Raw genomic sequence first — 25,424 nt, forward strand, 5'->3', positions numbered from 1 at the left:
TTTTGTAGTTGGCCCTTTAAATCTCAGCAAAACAGCCTGTTCTACCCCTAAGAAGGCCATTTTGTGGCAGAGTGCTGCAAGCTGCACCTCTCTTCTAATCTAGTAGGTATTTTGATTTCAGTTATGTTTATGCTGACGTTAGAAGGTGGCTTGCTTGCCTATTTGTGGGGATCCTAGAGCAAGAAAAGACTCTTGAAAAGAAGCTGGGTATCCCAAGTGCCTTAGGACAAATAACTATGCTATTATATATTTGCCTATTGTCCCTATTTTAGTTCCAAGTGTGTGATACTGAAGCTAGTCTTGCTACCTTTGGCTTCTAACATGGCAGCTTTCACCATCAAAAGGAAGTTTAGAATGAAAAGTAAAGTGCTAAAAGAATGGATTGGGGTGGCTTTATGTATAGTCAGTATTATTACCAAAGACTGGCTGGTGTCTGAGGAAACTTTGCTGGAGAGTCCCATGCTGAATAAGATTTTGACTGTGGATGGTCATTAAAGTAGTTCTGGCAGTTCTGCAAAAATTAGGAGTTATCTCTGGCCCCACTTCAGCTTGGGTGGTTATATTTCCCCTCCCTACCCTAATTTCTTCTGGCTGTGGGGTCAGCTTTGAAAGGTAGTCTTCCCTGCTCCTGCTTTGTGATGCTGCTATGTTTCTGCTCAGTGGCTGTAGTGTTTCTCTGCTGAGTGAGGTGATAAAAAGTACTATTATTATCTGAAACTATTAAATTGTGTTGAATGCCTTGAGTTTCATCCTGTGATTGCCAACGAGTCTGATGTGTACTGCGCTTAGTTTCACCTGTCTGATCACTGTATGCCTGTGAACTATTTCCCCACAAAATGGCAGTTTTGGATTTGTATCGAATGAAACTTAATCCACATAAGAGCAAGAGGGAGGTTGCTTTATTCATGGGGACACTGAATTTAAAGGCAACACATTCAAAGCACAAAAGGGAATGCCCTTTTAAGATTATATATAATTAACCCATAGGACACCCCACTCCAGGATAGTAAGTATACAGAATGGTTAACTTCAGAAAATAATTGTAAACTTCATATGAAAACAAACTCCTGTTGCACTGAGTTAATAGCCAGGAAAACATCACAGTTCTCAAGATTCAGGACAAAATCCAATCTGTCTGCTTGGGGCCGGCAAGACATTTTCTCTGTGGTACAAAATTTAATAATGGGGATGTGTTGTTTACCCTCCATTGAAACCTCTGATATTGGTCACTTAGGAAGAAAGGATACCAGTGTTATGAGTACCATAATTCTTAGGAGAACCTGTTCTCATTTCTTATCTTATAATAGAAACTTAAGTTTAAAAAAAAGTTTATTTTGCTATGGGTGTTCTGATATTTTATTTAAATTGTACATTCTTTGGGGCTGGGATCATATGTGAATTCCAGTTTGTACACTGCGTAGCACAATGGGATTTGGTTGGAGTCTAGGCACTATTGTAATAAAGATTAATGTGATTACTATCATAAATATAGTCTCATGAATTGTCACTATGGCCAACCTTTTCAAAAGTGCCCATTGCTCATATTATGGGTCCCAACTTTTGACACCTGCTGCTTGGTGTACAGAAAATGTTGGGCCACTGTAATACCATCTGAATCCAGTAGAAGATTTGGGAGGGAAGGGGGCTGTGTACTCTTGGAAATCGAGCCCAAAATGTGTTAGCCTCTCCTCAAAATGAATCCACCTAAAATCAGAAGCCACCCTTGAACATGTTGAGAGCAGTGAGTAGCCAGTAGCATGTGTGCTCAGGGATCAATAGTGGTTCATTATGCATTTGTTCCTGCTCCATTCTAGGTGTTTCTAATTAACAAGTCAACATCTGGTTTTGTTTTCGTTGTTTTTTGGAAGAAATACTCACAGAAGAAGGTAGGGGCAAGGGGAAAATGTGTCTTCTGTCCCCTGAAATTATAATAATGTACAGCTTTTTTCAATAATCCCGTCTGTAAGATAACACCACCATCCTGCTTCACAGAAATGTAGTGAGCATACGTTCATTCATATTTATAAGTTGCTAACATATTTCAATAATCAGCACCGCAGAAAAAGGGCCTCTACATACATTTTAAAATTGCTATCATGAATATGACTATAAATGGGATATTGAACAAAACAAAAATGATCGTGCTTGTTCACAGCTGTTGTGATTTGTTATACTTTGTCTTCATGCGGTATTGCCATTCAAAAACCATGATTCAGGCCTCAGAAAATGAGACTGTATTAAAAATTGGGAGATGAAAAATACATTTTGTTTTTCAGTCTTGTTGGTTTTGAGTGTTGACATTTTCAAGCTGTTCTCCACAACAATGTGAGTTCTCAAGGAACGCTGTTTTTAAATGAAAGCTGAGTTTTTCATGTAATCACCTGACTTCAGGAGCTAAGCCCTGAAGAGACAATAAAAAGGAGACACAATCAGTGGAAAAAAAATGTGAGTGTTGGTTACATTGCTTGTGGGACTTCTTCATTGTTCACTGGAACTGAGGCTTATGTTTAATTTTTGTGTGCTTTAAAACTCTGAACTAGACCTTGGTGTACCAGCAGTTTTTAAAGTGGAGAATAACCCTATGTACCTTGGTTCTGTGAACTAGTTTTCATTTCTGGTCTGTTTACTATTGGATCAAACTATTATTATAGTCTGCAAAATGTAATACATTAATGTTTGCATTTTTCTATCCATATAATTTGCTTCTCCTTCTTTGACTTTTATTACTTTATTATCTGCTGGGAGGGGAGAGAAGGTGTAACTAGAGATCTGGAGGCTACAGAGAAAGGAAAACAAAATACTTAAGCATCATCTTATTCTGCATCTTTGCACCAAATCTTTCTCTCTCTAGAATTAAGGGAAAAGAAGAAGCAGGAAGGAAGGGTCAAAGTGCAATGTCCGAAATACCTCTCTATTTAGTCCCATTCAGGGGCTCTGGTGGGGCAACTTCCTTAAAGTCAATGGAGTTCTGCCTCCGCCAAGGACTCATACATAGAACCTGTTCAGAACTGGCTGAATTAATGAAATCTGACAGTGTTAGGAATAAGGGACAGTCCTGCAAGCTGTTCTTCGCTGCAAACCAGCTGTTGATATATGTGCCTGCATTGAACTGTAGGTGCATTAAACAAAACCTATTTTGTGTGTGTGAGAGACAGGAAAAATGGTCGTGTGGAATTTTGCTTTATAAAGACTGATTGTTTTAATACTCCTTCAGTTCCAATTGTTGTGTTTTTAACCGTGTGGGGTTACGGAGAGTGGCCAAGCGTTTGGGTGGCTTCCTCTGATAGCTGTAACAAAAAAAAAAAAATCAGATTCCTTTCCTCCACATCAGTCAGCGGTGAGAGCAGATGTGGATGGGCAACAGGAGCCTCTCTTAACTGTACACGGATGGTGGGAGGACCTCTTAAAATACACAGCCAGGGACCTAGAGTGATGAGTGGAGCCTTTCCTTAGCTCTCTATACTGTGGTGAGTTTCATTCTAAGGGAATGTTTGAAAGTATAAACAACACTGCCACTTGGTGGTGAAATTGTAATTTAGCATTTTAGCAGGCTAAGTATTCAGGTACATCCCAGCCTACGCATCTGATGAATGCAAGAGGACCTCAAGTTTGTTATGCAGCAGACTCAGGTTTATTTTCAATGGTATGCTTTACTAAACAATTCCAAATGCAACTAAAAACTCAGCATTGCCCAGCAAAGGATTGTATTATCCAAAGTTTGCACTGAATACAAAAACATATCAACAGCATAATGATTTACAGTCAAAAGGAAATGATATGCACCATGTGGCAACAATTGAACACAGTGCCATTTAACAGAAAAGTGCCAGGAGGCCAGAACTCAAGGTTTTATTGTGAGTTTCTCATAATTTGGGATTTTTCTTAACATTCCTCAATTTATTATCTGAGAATCTCAGTTTTAGTTGTTGTTAAAGTAAATTCTAGCCAACAGGACCGTAGTTGAATGCTTGAACATGTGAGCTCTAAATGCTTCTCCACCAGAAGATAAAAAGTAACCCCAAATTATCGTTATAAAATAAATCATGGCTTTTAAATCAATCTCATGGTATTTTTGGTCAGACTCACGATTTTTGAATGCTGGATGTTGACAATACTGAATTAGAGGTGGGGGGGGGGGAGCTGAGGGGGCGGGAAGGAGGGGGAGGAAAGGGACAACTTCAAATCCATAAATGACTTCCTCTGAAATCTAACAGCTACAAGAATGGTAAAGTTGTTCCTTTTGTTGTTTAAAGGCTTCTGTAGCAATGTTCATATACCATGGCTGGAGGAGGAGAAATGGATGAGAAGGACAGCATCAGTCGCCATCTCTTAGTCCCATGTAATGACATAACATATATGTGATTTTTTTTTCAGTATCACCGCTATTTGTTATAGATTATTGGCTGAACACTGAAAAGGAGTTTCCTTGGGTAATCATCACAGTTGTGTTTTCACATGAGAGTTCTAAAAAAAATATATTTTTTTTTTGTCTTTGCCTTCTGGCTTTTGAGCCTCTACGGGTCACATTTTCAAGATTTTTCTTCCCAACCATAAAGTCTAGAAACTTAAAAATGAAAGCAGCAAGTCTCACATAACCACATTACTCCAGGAGCTGGTGCTTTAAGCAACTTATCAAATATCACAAGATGGACAGTGAAATCATGAACTGGCAACACATTTGGGTGTGTGCTTAATTGCTTTGCTGAAGAGAAATAGGATCATGCATGTCTTTAAATGCTTTGGTGGAGTGAAATCTGAATTGGAGAGAAGTATCACAAGTTACAGATAATAAAAGAATGTGTCCTGGTGTAAGAATATATTTAAGAGTCACTGTGTCATAGGACAGTGCTCTTTTTTGTGGATTTAAAAACTTTGGTCTTTTACTGGGGCATGCCGTCTGTGTGCCATGCATGTATTGCATGCCTCAGAATTACACTACCCTGCATGTGGCACCCTGCAGGATGATTCTCTCTGGCCCCCTGAATGCACGTGGAGGATGCCACTTTGTTCTATAGCATGGAGGATGCTATGTGATGGAACAACACTAAAAGCCATGTATGCATAGAACTAAACACACCAGGTTTTAATGGGGACTTGTTATTAGGTAAGTAAAAGATAGGAATGTCGTCTTTGTGCAACTCACTGATTATTACTGCCTCATGCCTCATTATTAAATGAGGCATTGTGTATATTTCAGGCAGATGATTAGGGTGAGTGACTATAGATGTTTCACCTAGTTACTTGAGGTTTGCATTCTGATTCCATGCATGTACTAACACATCATGCATGCAGATAAAATCAAGTAGTTCAGTCCTATATGGCAAGGGTGTTCAAACTCTTCCAATCATGCTCCTCTCCCTTACCAATAACCGAATTTATCTGCATTCCCCCTCCATTGCTGCATGGCCCAAGCTTCCTCAGCAGTGGAGCTTGGGCTGGAGGTAGAGGTGGAAGTGGGGAGGGCAGAGGGGCTGGGGTAAGAGGTAAAGGCATTGACTCCATGAACGATGGAGTAGGGGAAGAGCCAGGGTCAGAGTGAGGGTCAAGCATCCCCTGAGGAAATCAGAAAGTTGGCACCTGTGGCTAGAGATGGACCTGGCCTGGGCATGGAAAGGGAATGAGGGCACAGCTAGGCTGAACCTGGAGGAGGGGGTGGAATTGAGCTACTGTTGGGGTTAGGTCTGGGCTGGGGGTTGAAAGGGAACGAGGGTGGAGCTGGGCCCGGAGGCAGAGCAGGACTGGGGGATGTGAATGGGGTTGAATGAGAAGCTGGTCTGGGGATGGAGTGGGGCTGGAAGTGTGATGCTCCCTCTCCACCCCACCATGTGGACTAGCCCAGCTATATGTCCTGCACCCCCGAAATCCCTCCACAGCATCCTATAAGGAAACATTAAACCAGCTCAATAATCTAGTGCGTTTCCACGTGAAGGACTAAAGAGGGCATGCAGGTGTAGAACCGAATACAAAAAGCATGCAAATGTAGCGCTTAATTTTCCATGTCATAACAGAGCTATCAGGGCGTAGTGTATAAAATGTTGTGACCTGTCTTACTAAAATTGTTACCTCATGCCCCTGCCATAGGAGTCTTTGTGTCTTATTTATGTATATGTATGTATGTGATGCACAACTCCTTTTTATTAAATACTGTTGTTCTGATACATTGGGCATATGCAGTAGTTGCTTCTGTTTGGGAGCTTTGTGTTAGTATTTCAGTATCACAAATAATTCAGTGACTGCAGGATACACCTTGCAGTATATTGGTAGCTTTAGCTCCAGACATTAGAATTTATGTACAATCTTTCAAGATAGAGGGGGGAAAAGCACTATTTCAGCTCACGTTGATCCACATCTGGAATTTGTATGTATTATGGGTTAATCTTTTTATCTCTTGTGGGCCAGAAATTTATTTGTTTGGCCTGTGTTATTCAGAATGTCAGACATTTTATTGACAGGACATAGTTCGCTATTTTTCTCCTCTGTGATTAAATATCTGTGGCATACTTCCTGGAAGTTCTATCATTATTTTTTAAGCATCTTTTGAACAGTATATTTTTCTGGGGTTTGAGGAAGCAAGTTAACTTCCTTGGAGCATCCCTATGTGGAAATGCCTTTTGGGTAAAACTTTAATACAAGAATTTAATACTCTAGGACAGCCCAGGGAAATGACTCCTTTACATCACAAGCCCCATCAGCTTTGTGGTATCACTCCTGCTCCCTTTAGAGCTGATTAAGAGACTTTCACAAACTCTACTGAGAGCTGGATCAAATTATAGAAGTGGTTTGGTTTGTTGAAAAAGTATTTGATAGATGCCAATTTGGTCCTGGCGCTGGCTGTTCAAAACTGCTGCAAAATCATTGTAACTGGCTACTGGGGATTATGCACTGCCCTCTCTTAAACTGAGATTTTTGGGTGGAGAGGACCCCTGTTCAGCCGCATAATTTTATTTATTTGTGGAGAGGGCAATTTTTTTGTTTTATAGTAGTGTCTAGAGGCTTCAACCAAGGTCATGGGACAAATGTACTAGGTGGTCTATGTATACTTATATACTATATGTGCCATGAGAGAAACTCCTTTGCTTAGAGTTTTCCAGTTGACATCAACAGGAAAGACAACTGATGGAAGGGGAAACCAAGGCACTGAGAGGCAAAGTGACTTGCCCAGGGTCACACAGGAAGTCCATGGCCAATCCGAATGGAACTCAGATCTCCTATGTCCAGTATCCGATCTGCTAGACAACACTCTTTCTCTGGGGCTTTGATCATGTGCACACAATTTTGGGGAGACAGAGGTTACAGCATAGTAATGTGGGGGCAAAACAGAGAGAAGGCTGTGTTGAGGCAGGGGAGTTGGAGAGCGAAATTAAAATAGGGTGGTGGTTGATGGTGGAGGAGCCATACCATGGAAGAAAGAAGAGTAAGATGGGGTGGAAGAAAAACATTAGGATACCCGAGTCAAACAAAAAGGGGTAGAATGAAATAACAAAAGCAATCCAGAACCCTGGTTTTGGCATTCCATTCCTCTGTGTAGTGGCAACCCCGTGGGAGGGGCAGGAAGGGAGCCTGTGACACTTTCCCCCAAACACCCTTGGCAGGAGGAGTAAGGGCCCAGAGTTATCTAGGTCAGAGCCTTTGGGCGAGGCCTGGGACCTGCAGCATGGGTCAAATGCTCACTCATGGGCATTGGTGGAAAGAAGCGGAACAATGTGGCTCTGCTTCTCTATCTGTTAGCCATGTCACTTTGTGGGAAGCAAAGTAATACAGCCGGCAGATAGGGTCCTGCAATCCCCAGCCCACAGTCCCCCCCAGGCTGCATGGGAGATAGGACAGGGGCAGAGCCAGGGCAGGGAAGTGGCAGTGAGAGGGTGGGGCAGAGAGGAGTCGTGTAGAGGCCAGTCATGTGGCCTGTGCCCTTCTGCTCTCTCCCCCCCCCCCCCCCCATGTCCTTCCTCACGAGTTGACCCTGCATCAGTGGGCAAAGCCCAATCAGGTATAGAATGATAAAATGTGCTACAAATGACTATAAGTGAGGCCTTCGTGATTCTCCCTTCAGGGCTGGGGCAATGTGCAAGGGGCATGAGGGGCCACAAATCTCCCGAATGCCATGGCTGGGAAGGGCCAGCCAGAAGTCAGTGGGGGACTAGCAGCACTGGCCTGGTGTCTGCAAGTGGGGTCTGCCCCACTTTGGCCCTCACCATGAGTGGTGGGAAAAGTGGAGCAAGGTGGCCACACTGCTTTGCTGTCCCGGTTGCACCACTCTGAGGCTGGGGACAGAAGCACCCCACACTGCCTGGCAGGAAGTGGAGTGACATGGCTGCCAGGGGAGCAAAGCAGTGGGGCTGCCTTGCTCCACTTCCCCTGCTGCTGTCAGTGAGTATGGGGGGTGTGGAAGGGCACTCCTGCTGTCAGCGCTGGCCCCGCTAGTCTCTTGGGCTGCCTCAGCTGGGGGAAGAGGAAAGGCGGGGAGAAGGTGGGTCAAGGGTGGGGAGGGGCCAGAACAGAGGTGAGGATTAAGCAGCAAGGGGCAGGGCCTGGGAAGAGGAGCATTGTCCTGTCCTGTGAGGGAAGATGGAAAGAATTGGGTTTCTTATTCTGGAAAACAGAAGACCAAGAGAAGAAAAAACAGCTTTCAAGTATTTCAAAGGTTGTTCCAAGGAGGAGAGAGAACATGTCCACTGATGGGGGGGAGGGGGAGGGGGGAAGAGGAGGGGACAGTTGCTCTGGGACTCAGCAATGTGGCAGTGGCCTATATATCATTATGCCCTATAAATCACTGTTGGAATGCCTCCTCTGGGCAGCACTGGGGGCAGGTGTGGTGCACTCAAGGCTGGCTACCCTTGCCCCACCCCTTCTGCTATAGGCCTTGCCCCAACCAGGAATGGGAGCTGCTACTCCACCTTTCCCAGGGGCTTGGAAGGCTGTTAGAGCCACTGAAAGAAAACAAAAAATATTCTCCTTAATCTCTGATGATAGGACAAGAAGCAATGCAGCAAGGGAGGTTTAGGTTTGAAAATAGGGAAAAAAAAATCCTGTCAGAATGGTTAAGCACGGGAATAAGTTGCCTAGTAGGGAGGTTGTAAAATCTTCATCATTAGCAGGGGTCGAAAAATTATGGAAAACCCTACTTACCAGACAAAAAAGGGACTCGCCACCCTCCCCCACAAAAAGTGTTTGTTTTTTTTTTTAATGGCATAAGTTCCTAACAAGAACATTACTAATAAGTTATTAATTATCTTATAAACCTCGACCTTTTTCCTCTGCTGCCATGTCTCCACCCCTTGCTCCATCAGCTCCCCTGGTGCCTGCTCCCCCCCAACCGCTCACCTGCCTCTGCAGTCCTGACTCCTGCCTTTCTCACTTCGCTCAGCCCTCTTGAGACCTGCCCCCCTCCATCAGCCTTCCTCTCCCCCCTGTGCCCACTCCTCCAGTAGCCCCACTCTAATCATGTGAGCTACCGCTCCTCATCCCCTCTCCTAACACCTCCCTCTACGCACCTGCCCTGCCTCTCTCCTCTGGTGCTGGTCCCTCCCCAGCAGGTGTCTGCCCTTCTGCTTCACCCCCAGAATCCCCTGGCACCTGCACCCTCCTGGTGCCTCCCCCTTCCCTCACTGCCCCCTTTGCCTTCTTTTTTCCCTGATACCCACCCCCTCACCACCCTCATGCCCCTGTGCCCTCATAGATGCCTTGCTCCCTCCCCGGCTTTCTCATGCCCACCCCTTCTTTCAAGCCTTCTCCCAGCACCTCCCCCTCCCCCTCCCTCTCTAGCCTCCAGTGCCCTTACCCTCTCCTCTCCCAGCATCACCCTGTCCCCCCTCCCACTGACACCTCCCCTCCTGCCCTTTACCTCATTGTCTGCACTTGGCCCCCTGGGATTTGTCTCTCCTGCACTCCTGTCCCTTGGTGCCTTCCCCTTTCTTTTTCTTCTTCTCCTGACCTCCTCCCCTCCCCTCAGCACAAGTTCCTTCCCCATATTTTTCCCATCCGGGTCGTTCTGCCCGTAGTGCGGGCTTCTGCCAGCTCGTCACAATGGCCCACAGGGCCACTCGCCAGCTGGTAAAATCTATTTGCCACGGGTGAGTGTATTTGTCGAGTCCTGATCATTAGAGATATTTAAGAGCAGATTAGACAAACAACTGTGAGGGACGGTCTAGATGAAGCTTGGTTCTTCCAAGAGTGCAGGGTATTGGCTTGATAACCTCTCATAGTTCCTTCCAGTCCAATGATTCTATATGTACCTCTGGTGTGTTTGGTACTTCACATTATGTGCCACAAGTACCTGCATCTTGCATGAGGGACAACATATGCCCCTTCAAAGAGTGCTTGCATGATGAGATATACAGAAGTTGATGTTGCTAACAAACTTGTAGCTAACAAAATATTTGGATTTGTGGCAGATTATGAAGTAAGGCTCAAGTCATTTCTAAGTAGCACAGAACTTTTATGGCTACTTCAGCAATATTGTTGCATTATTTAAATTGTGATCTTAAATATGCATTTTCCTCTTTTAAACTTATTAGGCAATATACGTGCTGCCTATTTCTGCTAATAACATGGAGAGAAGAGCCAGCTCCCATTCAAATCTGCACGTAGGCAGATGGACCTAATTGCTGCAATCATTAGCTGACTAGGCTTTGACAATCTCATGATAATATGTTAATCAGTGTTAAACCATTTTTTTCAGTGGCAATGGCCAAAAATGATCCAGCGATACTATAAGTCTTTGTTAAAACTTCAACAGCTCTGGAGTAGGGAAAAAAAAAAGAAGTGATCAGAAAAAGCTATTTTGGGAAAGAGTCATCATGCAAAATGGTTGTAAAAAGAGAGACTTCAGCTATGTTCATAAAAATCCTTTTATGCTGTTGAGAGATCAGATAAAACACTGTGGAGATGGCGTAGTACAACTCAGCTCTTCTCCATTTTGTAAATATAACTTGTTTCTTTTTTTTTAATCAGAAGTTGCACAGTACATTTAACAGATTTTTTTTTTTTTTTTTTTTTGCTCCTAGTGTACTCAGGTATTTATGCAGGCTATGACTCGTCAGAGGTGCTGAGCATCTATAACTCCAAAGGAAGCCCTCTGGAAGTGCAGGTGCTTATCTCTTCGAAAAGTAGACTGCGGTTGTGCTATATGGGTTGGACCTCCCTGGTCTGGCACCATCAGGACCTGACTGTTCCCAAATGAGAGAATTTGCCAGACCAAATTCTCGTGCCACCGGCTCCTAAGCCCATTGTCTGCTTTTGGCAGGCTACCCCAGTAGGCATCCTGTCTCACCCACCCTGAGCCCCCCAACCTGGCTGCTCACCGGCTTCCTCGGCAGCAGAGGCACCGGCTCCTGCCACAGGGCTCCAGCCCTGCGTGTCCAGGGGCAGCTGTGGAGCGCCAGCCCTGGATCTGCACTCCAAGAATCTGTTGGGGGTCTCTGATCCTGTGCCACCATGGGGCTCCAGCCTCAGCCCCAAGTTCCCAGGGGCTGCCAAGGGACTCCGGCCTGGCCCCACACTGCTGCAGGCTGCTGGAGGCTGCCATGGGGGTCCGGCCCTGGTTTCTGGGCTGCCGATCCTGTTGTCGCGGCCCCAGATGGCCCTCCTGCCCTTAGCCTCTCGGGCTTTCTGGTTCAGGAGCATCCTTGGTCCTTCCGGATAACGGATGTTGCTGCACCAGAGAGTGCCAGTTTTTGGAGGTTCAGCCTGTAAACACAAAAATCAACTGGACAAATTCAGGGGCCAAGATCTCAGATCTGAATGGCTGTATTTTCTTTCTGCCAAATAAATTTCACTTAGCATTTCTATAATGCTTTTCATCTCTATTTCCAAGCTCATTATGAAGATGGTGTGAGCACTATTATCCTCATTTTGTAACTGAGGCACAGAAGTCATTTTCTATGTGATTGTAGCCAGAGGGCCTGATGGACTTGCTGGGCCCTTGGGAAAGGCAGAGGTGGGTGCTTTGTGCCTCCAGAAGGGGCGGAGCTTCAGGCACAAGAGGCGGGGTTGCAGCACTCTGTGCTTCCCAGAGTGTGTCACACAGGGCTCCAGCAGTGAGTTAAAAGGCCTGGGACGGCAGCTGCAGCCAGGAGCCCTGGGCCCTTTTCATTTGCTGGACCCAGGGCAGTTGCCCTTGCTCTTCTGACCCTGCTGTCGGCAGGCCTGTTTATAGCCATGTTGGTGCCAGGATATTGGAGAAAACAAGGTGGATGAGAGAATATCTTTTATTGCACCTGTCCAGTTGACTTAATGTGAGAGCCAGGAATAAAGCCAAAATTTTATAAGTCCCAGGCTCTAAAATATTTACATATGGAGCCTTGTAAATTAATTGGGCTTGTTTACTTTGGAAAAGAGAAGATTGAGAGGGGACATGATAGCAGTTTTCAGGTATCTAAAAGGGTGTCATGAGGAGGAGGGAGGAAAAATTGTTCTTCCTGGCCTCTGAGGATAGAACAAGAAGCAATGGGCTTAAACTGCAGCAAGGGAGGTTTAGGTTGGACATTAGGAAAAAGTTCTTAACCGTCAAAGTGGTTAAACACTGGAATAAATTGCCCAGGGTGGTTGTGGAATCTCCATCTCTGGAGATATTTAAGAGTAGGTTAGATAAATGTCTCTCCGGGATGGTCTAGACAGTACCGGGTCCTGCCATGAGGGCAGGGGATTGGACTAGATGATCTCTTGAGGTCCCTTCCAGTCCTAGTATTCTATGATTCATTCCCTTACAGATGCTGACCATATTACAAAATTAATTGATTGTAAGTGACAGAAAACAAGTTCTAGTGATTCCCATAATTCTATCAGTATAGTAAAGAACATTGAATATATTTCAGCAAGTGATGTCCAAATGAATCGACGATCTTTGTTTAGGCTTGTGAAATCCGAAATGTTTGGTGGCTTACCCTTGAGTGTTCATGGATTATGCTATGTCAGAAGTTAGTTTCCACCAGAAATGACTTGTTATTTTCATACAGACTAATTTCTTATGTCTCTGGTCCTAGACATGTTTTTCAGAATATCATGTTTGTACTTCTTCATAGAACATTTTCCCAAGGATTGTGACAGTCTATCACTGAATTTTTTCAATCATATTGGTAGTTTTTCTAAAGTATTTGCTTTAGGATGTTTTGGGCGAGGTTCTATCGTCTGGGTTATGCAGGAAGTCGCACTACATACTCATAATGGCCCCTTATGGCTTTAAAATCAATTAATCTATGAATTGTTGTAGTCCGTGTGTTGGACTTAATTTCTGCAGTGTTACTGTTCTTTGATCTGAGCTTTTAATGCACTAGTGTCTTAGCAACTTTGTGAATTTGAGCAGGTTTCATCAACTTGTTTAGAAGCAAACAATATTCTGAAAAATCAAAATGTTTTACTCAAAATTGAATGGAAACAATTTTATCTGAATTTTTAAAATTGCCACAGAACTGCAAAAATAATTATTTTGCCTCACTCTAGTTGTCAGAGTTTTCTCCTCCAAATGCCAAATTTAACCATATTACTTCTAAAGCTATTCAAACACAGATACTCAGGGTGGGAATCGTCCTCTTTAGAGTCTTTTCAGTGGAATGATATTTTGTCAGCCTTTTCCTAGCCTGATGTACAGTACCACACACTGCGTGTATATCTAATTGTCAGCATATTTTTTAATATGGTCTGATCCAAACAAAATGAAAGGAGAAAAAGATGACACATGGATGAACTGTCCATCTTTAGTGGATGTATATCACATAAGTGCAATATCAGAAGTGAAAAACCGTAGGGATGTGAGAAAATGGTATAAAGTAATATGCAGCATCTTCACTGGTGTGAGACACTGTAGGATGCACATTGGATTGTGTTACACTGCACAGCATAGGAAATGCATTTAAATATTTCAAACACAGGGAGATGTATTTTTCTCTCTATTTCTGTGTGTGGGAAATGGAGGGCAGAGAACAAGACAGTTGAGTATCCTCATTCCAGATCTACTGTCTAGTGGAAAAACCAGGAATAGTCTGCTAAGACACCTTAAACTAATTGCTTCACCTCTCTGCATCGGTTCCCCCCACCTATAGCATGGGGATAATGATACTTTCTTTGTAAAAATGCTTTGAAATCTGCTGATGAAAACTGCTATAAAAGAGATGAGTATTTATCTATTTTATTTATTTACTAGCACAATGATTTTACAATACTAAAGATTTGATCCAAAGATCATTGAAAGAAATCTGCTCATTCATTATTAGGTGTTTGTTCATGTTTCTTTCTATTTTACAGGGAGACCATTAACATAAAAACCCTCTCCTTTCTGCTGTATTTCTAACATGTTTCTATAAAGAAGTCCAAAGTTGACTATATCTGAGACTAGTGACAAAAACCATTTGATTTTTGTCAGTGTCCTTCCTTTGCACATTTAACATTTTTATGCATAATTATTTCCCTTCTTTCTTACCCAAATGAAACTGGCAGATAAGTAAGATAAAAGTATCGCTTTTATCAAACAACACAAGAGACGCTTTAATAAAATAAGAAATTTGTAGAACATTGAGAATTGGTAGAGGATTTATAAGCAGGTATAATCACTCAAACTACTTCAATCTCCTTTACAAAATTTAACTTTGTTAAAAAAAAAAAAACAAATAAAAAAACCACACCACCTACAGTATTTCTTCACACCTTGTATGCTAATATTTTAAAGTTTATCTTCTTTTCCAGCAGATGGCAGAATTGTACTGGTCCTAATATCTAGTTTGAAAATCTGCACAGTATAGTTCTTTATATAATACTTTGAATCTTGTCATTTTCCCAGTTTCTTTACTCATTTGAGCTAATTGGTGAACCTTAGATACTAGAATACTGTATATGCTTTCCATTGAGCATGAACTTTAAATATTTGTTTCTGTGAATTGTCTTCTCTTGTACATCTCTATAGTTTGCTTTACGTTCTATTGCATTCTGAGACTGAAACCTTTGCCCTAAACTTAATAATGGTATTTAAAAGACTTATAAAATGCAGATGTTTGTATCCTTAAGTCTAAAGTGTGTGGCTGGTTTCGGAATCTTATACTATAACAAAAATCTTGCAAGTAAGTCTCTACTGGAACTCGTGCAAGATATTATTCTTATGTCTTGAACACTTTTTTGGAAGAAAAGTGACTCTGTGCAATAGGATACTAATCATGAGCTCGTACATTCCATTTGGTATTAAAATTGAATCAAGAGATGATGTTTAAAACATTTTTTGGAAGAATTAAAAATCCACAGTGCCAGAGAGCATAAAGAAAGTGAAAAGAAAATGTAAACTGGCCTAGATTAGGGGAGGATTTTTTTGGAAAGCAGGAGGCATCTTCATCTGAAGAATTTGGGGTATCTTACGAATGGATTGTATTGATGTGACAATATAAAAATGTGTCTAGATTCAAATCTAAATTATGCTTATGGGGAAAAATCTGTTTGGAAGTTAGAAATATGAGCTCCAAGCCTATGAATTGCGGAGTACCCTTAGTTTCCCATGATACCAGTGACTTCTGAGGTGGCTTCTTTATGAAGCATAGGTTTTAACAGTTTTCTATGCTGATTGCAGGCTCAGAGTAAATTTGCCCCTTCATGAATATGTCTCTATTGGAATCTTTCAGTAGTGAAGAGTGAACTAAGTTTTTTGCCCTGTGTGTGAACTGTGTATGGAACTACTCTGTATTTTACCCACTTATTTGAGGTTTTTGAAAACATGCCTATTTTTTATAATTTGTAGTTATGGAAGGAATGTCCTGTATTTATTTAACTCTTCGGTTGAATGGTCTACATTAGTACTTAATCTACTTACGTTATGTACTTGAATTATTTTGTTTATGTATGGAAAAATAGGTGAGTTCACTTAGCAAAAGTATTGCGAGTTTTGGCTGTAAGTTACTAAGAGCAGAGAAATTCAAATTAAAGGCTCCTCCAACAATTACACGAAGTAGAGCCTATCTATAATTATTTCCTTGATGAGCCCTTAATATCTTGACTGTATTCTATCTAAATTTTAGTTGAAAGCTTTGAATTTTCTTTTGTTTTTCCTCCAGCTGTCCTTTTTTCTTTTGTCTTTTAAAATTAACATTCATATTATGCTGCTATTTGCATATGTCAGTACAGTCGGGCGCTTGTTATGGCAAAATTGAGAGTTGTTACAGAAATGTGTTAAAGGTTTATGAAGCTGGTAATCCACGGAGCCAAGGGAAGCCTCAAAGCATGTTTCTCCTCTTCAATATTAGTAGCTATGTAGAGGCATCAGACAGGGAATAAATCTCTCATTGGCTCAGGGCCAGCTCGAGCCATTCCTGCGCCCCAGGCAGCGGGCACGCAACACATGCATGGCTCCACCCCTGGGCACATGGCGCATGTGTGGTCCCACCCACAGGGGTGCTGCATGGCCCCTGGCCCCGGGCGTGCGGCGCCTGATTGCAGCTCTAAGGGGTGCCGCACGGCCAGGCACGCGGCACCCCTTAAAGCTGCTATCAGGCGCCCCCCCCATAGGTTGGCGCCCCGGGCAGCTGCCTGGCTAGCCTCCCCACTTAATCCAGCCCTGCATTGGCTCAAGATACTCAATGTTGAGTCTGGATACAGAAAGATGCAAAAATATTGCTTGTGCCTTGAGTATATTCACTCTTCTTCTCTCCTTCCATATGTATTTTTTTCTGGTTGCGGAGAAGTGAAATGAAAGGTTTTGTTATTTGATCCTATCTCTCTCTAACGAGTATATCAGGGTGGATTAGTACATGTTGGTACCTTAATTCAAACAAGTGAAGTTTGTCAGAGTTGTTGCGGTTTCCAATATATATGTAAAAAATGACAATAAAATTGTGTATTTGTGTTTCTTGAGGACTGCCCTTATTATGAAAATACTCAGCATTTTTTTTCTGATTTGGCTAAAAGTAGCTCACTATTTAGAAACCAAAACTGTTTTGTTTACACTTTGATGCATATTTGTAAAAGCTTTTCAGTACCAAATTCTTTTGTATGCGTTAGGACACACAAGTGTCCAATTTAAACCCAATTTATTTTTCATAGATCGTTATGATACATGCTTATAAAGCCAGCTCAAGGTCTGTTTTATCATTTTTCTTTTCTTTTTCAAATTCTGCTGACAAAAACCATGCAAGTTTTTAGTAGATTTTTTTTCCCCCTAATCCTTCCAAGTATCCTCTTTCATCTAATCCATGTTCTTCATGGCGCTCCCCGTTAGAATATATTTCTGTCTCTTATATATAAGAATAAGGGACCCTCTGAGACTGCTTTCAAAGACTTCATTTAACAAATCACTTTGTCTGTAACGACTCTATTCAAAGGGCTGGTTAGCTGAGTCCAACATCATGTCATGAGCAAAGGGTACTTGGAAGTTAAATAATTTTAGCTTTCCAAAGACCAACAGTTGAAAATAATTTGAGTACTGTACTTTGCATTTTTAGAGACAAGTCTGAGCCAATTCCCCTGTGTCAAACAACCCTGAAATGTGGGGTTTTTGAAAATCCAGATTTTATAATAGGATCCCCACTCTCCACTTTTCTCAAAAGGCCACCAAGATACTTTAAACTGTAATTTTGCAAATATTTTGTAAAAAAGATTGGTAAGGGCCAAAATAACATTAAGATTTTACTAGGATAAACATTTCTATCGTAAAAAGCCACAGCATGGCTACATGTCTGAACTCCCAAGAACAGGGGTCATGAAGAGTTCCAGCTATTTCCTGTATAAGACCTTTGGCTCAGTTGGAATTCACTCTCTACGGGTGCATGTACACTGCACCCATAATTCAAAATAAACTATGCAAGTTGAGCTAGGCAAATTGCATAGCTTATTTTGAGTCAATTTCAGAATAGCTTATTTCAAAATTTGGCATGATCTACAAAGCACTTATTTCAAAATCAATCGCTATTCCGAAATGTCCCTTACTCCATGTGGAATGAGGTTTTACAGGGACACGGGAATAGCGAGCCTGTTATATTTCAAAATAACAAGTGTGCTCAAAAGATGCAGAATAGCTATTTCAGGATATCCAAAATAGCTCCGTAGTGTAGACATTGCCTAGGAGTTCAGATGGCAGAAGCAGCACTTCCAACCTGTTTAAGAGGTGAAGCCTGCACTATGCTTTGTATTGGGTGGATTCTATTGACTGGTGTAGAGGTGCTGGAATCATGGCTGCTCCCTTGCTTGTCCATACTTTGGCCTCTTTTGGGAGGTTAGCGGAAGGCCTCAGTTTTTTGGATTTCTCTCCCCATAGCCCTTATATAGAGCCAGTCACTCTCTAGCCAAGGCGTGGGCAATAATTTTGGATTGGGAGCCACTTCAGAAATTTTTGAAGTGGCCTCGTGTTGCCCCTGGAAGGGGTGGGGCTCAGGCAAAAGGGATGGGGCCGGGATACTTCTGTGTTTCTCCACCCAGAAACCCTGATTGGTCTGGGTGTGGGGGAGCACACAATATCTTTGTCCCTGCCAGAGAGAACTGCCAGCTGTTCTCAACAGCTAGTGGTTCCCTCTACGTACCCATGCCCCTGGCGGTGGAAAGAGACTTTGTGTGCTCCCCTCTGCTGCCCCCAGGTCAATCAGAGCATGGGGTGGGGAGAGCATGTGAAGTCTCTCGCTTCCTGCCTCCGCCTTGCAAGGAAGTGCCATACTTAGAGTCAACTGCCTGCTGAACAGCACCTGGTGGTTGATTTTAAGTGCTGAGCCCCTTGCAGGGCAGGAGGAGACATTATGTGTTCTCCTCACCCCCAAGCCCTGATTGGCCTGAGGGCGGGGGGAACAGCTTGGCCTCCGTGGGCCGGATCAACTAGCTTGGTGGGCTTTTGCTCACCCCTGGTCTAGCCCTATGGTCAAGTAAAAAAAAAAAACAACCAAAAACCACTTAATTAAAATAGCTAGTATAAAGAATGCATTTGATCCTTTTCCTTCCATTTGTTTATATCACAATTTAATGTTTCATGCTCAAATTTACTGCAGTCAGAAAAGTTAAAACATATTCTGTGTGTCCCGCTCTCCAATGCCTTGTTTTTGCCTGCGGGAAGAGAGCATAGCAACAAGTGTTAGGATCCAGAAGGTCATTTGGCATGGTGCCCTCTAAGGTTTTATCCCTATTTCAATATTTCCCACAGAACTGAATCTAATTGCTTCTTGAATAACCCCATTGTTTTGGTCCCAACAAACTTGGCTGCTGAACTATGAAGTACATATAATGTATGTTTCTCTGACAAACCAAGCGAAGCAGTTTCTTGTACTGGAGGTACTCCAGCTTTCTCCATTTTGTATGGATAAAGCCCATAAACTGCTTTCCAGCTAAGATGCCATCAGAAAGATTCTGGTTGACTCCGGTATGCTTTGATTCACACTTTGCTGTGACCTGAGTGACAACCTGAGGATTTCAGACTTCTAATACCGTTGCTGACCCTGCCTCCTCCTTAGCCTCTAGCATATCAAATAAACCTGCCTTAATTTACTTATCTGTAAAATAATAGAGATAATGCTTACCTACTTCACTAAGGGATTGTCTTTGCTACATGGTGGATTGATGCTGCAATGATTGATCCACCAGAGATCACTATATCTTGTCGTCTTAGACACAATAAATTGATCTCTAAATGCTCTCCTGTCGATTCTGGTACTCCATCAGGATGAGAAGAATAGTCAGAGCTGATGGGAGAGCAGACCCCAACTACTTTACCACACGGAAAACACTGTGGTAAGTAAGTGGCCTTCAGCTGTGCTATTTGCATAGCTGAAGTTTCATAGGTTAAATGGATGGAGAGGTGAGGTTAGTGTAGACAAGGTCTAAGGCTTTCTAAGACTGAGCAATTGGGAAGTGTTATAAAGACAGAGAGCCAAGTATAATTATTGGACCTATTTATTAGCTTTCTGTCCATGAAGTGCCCACAAATAAATCCATTTTCTTAAACATACTTGCATGAAATCATTTGCCAAGTAATTTTGTCTTTAGATGATCAGTGAGCAGTTTTTAGTGAGACCTTGATATTTTAAATGAATACATTAATAAAGCTCTAATGGTTACTTGGAATTGGACACAAAGGTCACATGATGTGTTTCAGTTCTTGATTGGATAGTTGTAATATTTTCAAATCCGGTCTCCATTTGTGTTCAAATTTAATTTTCCATCTATAGTTTCTAATATTTCCTTGAAACTTCATGACATGGTTTCTAGAAAGTCATCGGTGACAGTATTCACAGAAAGCTAACACAAAAGGGTAAGGGAAACAAAGTAAATTCAGGTGTTATTTTATTATTGTCAAAACTGTTGAGGTATTTGCTTCTCTGTTTTTAATCATATATATAGTCTTTAGAGCACATTAGCAAAGGAAATTCTGGAAAATAAACTTGGTCACACCTGTTAAGGTTCCATTTTTATATGTGATGTATAAATTGTCAGTATATGATTAACAGATGTTTTAAACATGTTACGGATATAAATAATATATATAATAGATGGTTGAGTACATTAGGAGAATGAACAGATGGTTATAATGATTAGGAGCAACATATTGACCTGTTGGACTAGAACAATAAATTAAAATAATTATATCAGCTCTATTGAGGTTCCATTCATACATGCTTTATAAAATATGAACGTAAACTTTTGCTAAAGAATGTTCCACCTGATTCTTTTTACTACAGTGTAATCTCATTGCCTTCTGTGGAGTTACTCATTTGTTTATATTCTGTTACCGCTTAGCGAGCCCAGTCAAGATCAAGCCCAAGTGTGCTAGGCAGATTTGTAAAACTGTAGAGGGGAGGGGAGGCGGGGTTGGAAAATATTTTACAGAAAACCTCTATACAGACTTGACTATGCATAGGGAGGTGTGTATGGTACACACTTCAGTGAAAGGCAGGCAATATCCACACAACCGTTCCACGTGTAACTGCTAGTGTTAGTGAAAGGCTCCTGCAACGAGGAAAAGTTTACGGTGGCTGGAGCCTTTCTTTGCTTTCTTCCCCTGCTGCAGAGCCTATTGCTCTGTTGGGGAAAGGTGGAGGCAACGGGATAAATACTGATAGACCACACAGCAGTGTAGGTATGGGATGCACTGCTTGGATGAGCAGAGAGCTGTGTAGGGTATACACATTCATGTATATAGGGCACGCTAGTCTGTTCTCACCTAAGCTGTATCTCACTGTCTTCATTGCTATTTCATGCCCATACGCAGGTGTGTGTGAAGGGTGCGAATGCACATTTCCCCATGGCCCCCCAGTCAGCGTGAGGGGGCTCCATGGCCACCTTCCTGGTGATATGCGGCTCGACCTCAGTCCCCCACCTTCTCCCGTGAGACTAGAGTACCAGCATCAGCTTCCCACTGAGGAGGAGGGGGAGAGAAAGACACCAAGCCTCACTGCATGATCTGGCTCATGGGGAAGAAGCACTCCCGCTCCCTAACCCTGGCTGGGGAAGCAGCAGTGCGCGGACACACTGCCTGGAGGCTTTTCCTGCTGCTCCCATTGGCCAGAATCCAGCCAATGAGAGCAGTGGACGGTGGTGCCTGCTACTGGTGCGCAATGCAAAGGCAAGTAAGTGTCACTTACCCTCTCATGCCCAGATTTTTATGTCCCTGCTGAGCCCCCACAATCCCAGCATGCTCCTTCCCCTTCCCCAAACATCCTACCTCCAGCCTGTTCTTACCCATTCCCCCCTTGCTAAACACCTATCCCCACCATGCTCCTCCACACTCCCTTGCTCCTGAATGCTTCCCCTTGGACAGACACCCTACATCTTGCCTGCTCCTGCACCCTTCCTCCCATCCAGACCTCACACCCTCCTGAACCCCTCCTCCCATCCAGATTCTGCACCCTTATTCCTCTCACTGTCAGTCCTGTCCCACATACTGAACCCGCCCAGTTTTGTCCCAATCCCAGAGCCTGGGAGGGAGGGGAGTTCAAAAAATCCATTAACCCTGGAACTCCAGAAGAGCTGTCCTATGAGAAGTTGTGAACCTCAGCCTTCCGTATCCCTCCCCTTTTTCCAGTGGGGCTGGAGCACCAGAGGAGTGAGGTGGGGAGTTTTGGAGGGTGGTGTTTTTTTTTTTTTTTTTTTTTTTTTTTTTTTGCTTCTCACTTGTGTGATCACCAACTGATTTTTCTGAGAGTCAGTGGTCCCCAATCCAAAAAGGTTCCTCACCCCTGCCATAAATAAGACAAAGGCCTTCTTTTGTGTTGGACATTAATATTTTAATTTATGTAAAATTTAAGTTTGATTAGCTAACACAAAGTTACAGCTGCTTAATCTGTTTAAAAATGTAAATTAATATTTCCTTTCTTACTAGTTAAATTAAACTACTCTCCCTAGCTGCAGCATTAGCAAAATGGCTCCAGCATAATTATGTAATGAACGATGAGTTTCCATTAGCAACTGGTGGTCATTGAGTCAGGTGGGCCACAGGCCAACAAATTTGAGAACCACTGTATTTAGAGGGATGGGAGAAGGCTGTGCTGTGTGGGATGGGTGCGTGGGTAGGTATGTAAGTGACTAGTTGACAGTGCTGGGGGAACCAGCTTTTAAGAGGCCCTCCCTTAAAGGGCTCCTGAGGGTGGAAAGCTTGGTCCTAGTGTTTAGGTGGAGTTCTTGAACAAGTGGGTGGACAGACAGAAAAACTCAGATACACATGCTCTCAAATATATAGTAGATTTAATTAACGTCAGAAATATGTGAATCTCTGTTTTTTATCGTCACCAGATAATACTCTGAGAGACGAGATCCAGGCCTTTACCTCTAGATTTACCTAAGAAAATAAATATAAATATAGTAATAAAACCATATAACACTAATCCAGGAGTAAAACCAAATGAATACAAAATATATTTATATAGCCTAATGCAGAGTCGCTAGCAACTGTAATGTTTAAAACATGTTTTTTTTCACATAGGGCCTGGGTCCTGGCAAACTTCAGTGTCATTGGGCCAGAGAGAGAATGACTCCATATCCTACGGGTTAGGGCAGCTACCTGGGTATGAGGGAGACCCAGGTTCCACTCCTTACTCCAATGAGTATTTAAATATTTAATAAAATGTGGAACACGATAGTGAGGCTCCATCTAGGGAGTGTGATTCATCTACTTGTACACACACATTTGAGCCAGAACAAGTATAAATAGTAACTGGGGTAGCACTGGCAATGGAGAAATGGCCAAGCTATGGCCAAGGATGGCAACAGATTTTGCCAGGCCCTGGACAATGTGGGGAGAGCTCAGCTGTACCCCTCCTGGAAAGGGGTGTGGTCTTGGGTGGAAGGGGCAGGGCTGAGGCAGCCCAGTCCTCACTGCTACCTGGACCATGCTACACATGGAGTTTGCGTGTAGTTGGATGCTGAAGACCCTTATGGGATTGGGACTTAAACAAATAGGCCTATTCTTTAGCTTAGGCAGCTTTCCTGCTCAACTTGGTGGCTTTTAGAATCCCATTATTAGGTGCCTAACTTCTCTGGGTATCGTATAGGGAGCCTGGGCCTGAATCTTAATTCAGATTTGTGGATTCAGTTAGAGTGGCTAAACTTAGGCTGTGTAATTTTGAGAGAAGCAGTCTTTGTGGATTTATCCTCAGAATAATTATTCCAATCTCTGTTTATACATGAAATATAAACAGAACAATACAAAATCAGAAGGAAGTACTTAATACACAAAAGCAAATATTGAGTAAGCGTGGCACTAGGTATCGCTTGCTTCTTTCCAAGGTCACATGGGAATTACTGTCTGTGTATCGACTTTGATGAATAAGTACCAGTAATACCTCATAAAAACTAGTACAACGGGGTTCTAGTCCAGGACTGGACTCTACAGAGTGGCTTGTCCCTTACAGGCTGGAGCTGGCCAACTCTGGGTACACACTGAACCATACTTAGGGAGAGTTCAGGGAAATAGCCCTCTAAAGGGCAGCTGGAATCTGCCACCAAGCAGCAGAGGTGCTCAGAAATGAAAGACTCTTAGAAGAGGAGTGAGCAGGCAGTTGCAGCGTGTCCTGGGAGTTCAGGCTAAGAATCCAGCCATGTAAGGTCTCAGAGTGGCCAGCCAAAGCAGTAAAGTCCCCAGGCAGGAAGGCCTCGCAGAGGAAGAGAAACATTTATTTTGTGACTTTTCGAAGGGCTTGACAACTTTATTTTGAATGTTCGTTAATTTAATAAAGCAGAACCCGATTGGGAAGGGCAAAAATGGTTTTTTGAGTTTATTGAATAATCCAAGAGGAGAAACTGAGGCTGTCTGAATGTTCCAAGGCCACAGTGTGCTTCATGGGAGGCAGCTGGCCATGTTATAGTCTCTGAGGTACTATGGTAATAGAGATTAATGATAATGATACATGCTGCTTGGTTTTGTCAAAACAAATATCAAAAAGGGAACGTTTTATTCTCTTCCCTTGTAATTCCTGATTGGAGTACCAGTTTTGACAATTTGTCACTTGGTTGGCACTCCTAATTAGGTAGTGATATAATTCTCCCTCCTTGTTCTGTTTGCACTATGCAGGAATGGAACTGCAAACATCCACACAGACTTGGCATCACTTGATGTTTACTTAAACTTCATAATTGAAGATGCATGTTCAGTGTGGGTATAGACTGTGATAGATTGATTGAAAATGCTGGAAAATTCTAACCCCCCTGGTGAGAAGTCTGGAAAAACTAACATGTTCTATAAATAAGAGATTTGGAAACTTCTATCCACTCTGACTTGAGAAAGATTAAACTTTTTGTTAACTGTATGTTGAAATTTTTCTGGCGAAGTCTACAGGAGCATGTCACTTACAATAATATTTTGTTGATAATTATCAGAAGCAACAGAAAAATAAACATTCAGGGTGGAGATTTGTGAGCAGCTTTCAAAATATATAATGCATCTAAAAAGAAAGGAAAAATAAAAAAAAATCCTGTTTTGTGTGAGTTTAATTTTTCAAAGGGTGAAAGTACCAGCACACAAGTTCTTTTGTTATATGACATAGCATATGGGCACTCTGGGCCTTATTCAAAGTCCACTAAAGTTGATGGAAAATGACCATGAATCCCCAGTGTTTGGGGATCAAGCCCTATCCCAAATATATGGAAGTTGTTTAAGGGTAATAATGAATTAATGATATACAGTTAGGTATAAAAGAGGTACCAGTAAGAGTCAGAATCTCTGTTTAAAAGAAAGCTAAACAGAAATGCTAAATATATTATCAAGCAGATCAGAAACTGTATCCTCTGGCTGACATTGCAAAGAGATGTATGTTTAACCACCAATCCTGAATGGATATAACACTTCTGTAGGACTGTTGATTAGAAGAACTTCTGAATATTATGTACCAGTTTAGGCATGATCACTATAATCTCTTCATAGTTAAGATGCGTGTTTAGGTCAACTTTTTAAATCTTAACGTTAGGCTCTCAAATTTACATTTAGACTTGATGAAAAATGCTGAGCACCTACAGCTGTTGCTGACTTTAATTTATTTTGTGCATGCTCA

The 25,424-nt window shown here is 42.4% G+C and overlaps 1 long non-coding RNA gene across 1 annotated transcript in view; it reads left to right on the forward strand.

The window, feature by feature from the left end:
• Positions 1–25,424, forward strand: part of LOC142827251 (uncharacterized) — a 57,082-nt gene continuing 31,658 nt past the window's right edge. Inside the window, exon 1 of the long non-coding RNA XR_012901851.1 lies at positions 1–102. This is a non-coding gene — a long non-coding RNA (uncharacterized LOC142827251). The remainder of the gene's footprint in view (positions 103–25,424) is intronic.

The sequence above is a fragment of the Pelodiscus sinensis genome, chromosome 2 (genome assembly GCF_049634645.1).
Source record: "Pelodiscus sinensis isolate JC-2024 chromosome 2, ASM4963464v1, whole genome shotgun sequence".
Taxonomy (NCBI): domain Eukaryota; kingdom Metazoa; phylum Chordata; order Testudines; family Trionychidae; genus Pelodiscus; species Pelodiscus sinensis.